This window comes from Triturus cristatus, chromosome 2_2 (assembly GCF_964204655.1).
Source record: "Triturus cristatus chromosome 2_2, aTriCri1.1, whole genome shotgun sequence".
In the NCBI taxonomy this organism is placed as follows: domain Eukaryota; kingdom Metazoa; phylum Chordata; class Amphibia; order Caudata; family Salamandridae; genus Triturus; species Triturus cristatus.
The window spans coordinates 1,024,974,574-1,024,976,504 of NC_140582.1; the positions used below are offsets into that span (position 1 = coordinate 1,024,974,574).

Genomic DNA, 1,931 nt, shown 5'->3' on the forward strand with positions numbered 1-1,931 from the left:
GGATTGCTCTGATTGTCTGGGTTCAGTATCTGTGACCAGGGCCTGGGCATATCCTGGGGTGGGGGTCCCACATCCTGGGCTTCATCCTCCGGCCCTCCACATGGCAAAGCTCCCAGGACTGGCTCCCATAGGCCCAGGGAGGCCTCCCCTGCACAGCCGTGTCCAGGTGCTAAGACCCGGACCCAGGGCCTCAGTGGGCGGTGTAGCTGGCACTCCCATCCTGGGCTCTGTACTCCGGCCTACAGCACCACCAAGGGCACAGGGCAGGAGTCCATTGGGTCCAGAGAGGCCTGCCCCATCTTCGCCTGCATGTTAAGGTGTCTGCAAGCCCCGGGTTGGAGGTCCACCAATGAGGAAGAAAATGTGTTAAAAGGTTTCTGTAAGTCAACCTGTGGAAGGATCATTAAAGGCAGAGTGACCACAGCGACTGACGGCGCCAGCCCAAAACCCTCCGCTGCCTCCCAGATAGAAAATACACTGTAGGCACAGGGCCGGGCCCTGCCCTCATGCACCCTGGCTGATGGAGCGATCCTTGGCCGCTTGGGTGAGAACTGGGCACAGGAAAGGCTCCTCCACCAGGGAGGACCTGACCGACATATGCATGAGGGACTGGGACGGGAGTGGCCTGAACCTGGCCCCTCTGAGAGAGGCACAATGGTAAGCCTTTCTGAGATGGAACTCACGCTCACCCAGCATGACCGCATGGGGAAAACCGAATGGCAGTGCCTTTCTGCGCTGAGACCACCCCATAAGGCCCTGCCACCCCAGGCACTTCCCCACCCAATCCAGCCCGACCGGGCTATGGGCGAGCAAAGAGCAGCCCTTCCCAGGTGGCAGGGCAGCCTGGAAGAGTGGACTCCAACTCCTCTCAGCTGGGGTATGCAAGATGGAGAGCCACCCAGCCGTTCCTTTCTGGTGCCTCTGACCACGGCACGGTTTGGGCTACCCACTAGCCTACCACATGGCTAGGGTCAGCCGTCCAAGCCGGGGGATCTTGATGCCGCAGGGGTCGAGCCAGGTGGTGGACGGCCGACGTCAGGTGGAGCGACACTCTCTCGTTGCCAGGTACCTGGTTCATCCTGGTCTCATGCGGCTGCACTGAGGGTTTGAAAACTCCTGGTCTGCCTGCTTCAGTCACTCCTGGGCCGAGCGCTTGGAAATGCTCTTCGAATCGTGGAGGCCGACTCCCAGAGGGCAAGCCTTGACAGGGCGCTGGGTCTGTCTCACTGCACGGGCGGTAGATGGAAGCAAAGTGCTGCTTTTCTCTCACCTCTCCTGTGCCCGCATTTGCCTGTTACTCTTGGTGGTGGATCACTTGGCTTGTGCATTGATGAAGAACATAGCTATCTGCAAGAATTAGAATGAATTGCAGGAGAAATTAATCGACACTTCAAACAGACCTTGCAGCCCGGGTTCATCCCAGGGCTTTGCCTGTCTGAGGGTCACTCAATTGTCACCAGCTCACGCTTCCCCAGAGCGTGGTTGGGACTGTTGCAAAGTTGCACTGCTCCCTTTGCCCCCCCACAAGGTAGGAATTCAGATCACCCATCGCAGGATCCTCCCCCCAACCCTGTCAAGGAGGTAGACCTCAAATCAGACATAGCGACCCACTTAATTTAACCATATTACAAAGAGGAGGAAAAGAAACTAACCAAGATTCCCTCAGTAACGGTGAGTGAAGAGGGAAGAGCCGAGCTCAGAATCCCCGCCTGGCGGCTGGCATGGGAATTGTGGCTTGCAGAAGACTGACTCTCTGGCATTGCACCGGGGCCCAAGTCCTTCTGATCAAGGCTCACCCTGCGGACAGTGTTAGGCCAGTAGCAGCTCCCAGCGTGCTGGGATTGGCTCTTCTCTGAGTCGGGTTACTTGGGAATGCAGCCCAAAGTTGCTGGCCAACTCCATCTAAGATTAAATATGGACCGATAGCCAAC

The 1,931-nt window shown here is 57.7% G+C and overlaps 1 pseudogene; it reads left to right on the forward strand.

Annotated features, from left to right (window-relative positions):
* Nucleotides 1-1,295: 1,295 nt before the first annotated feature.
* Nucleotides 1,296-1,445, forward strand: LOC146863102 (5.8S ribosomal RNA; annotated as a pseudogene).
* The last annotated feature ends 486 nt before the right edge of the window (nt 1,446-1,931 follow it).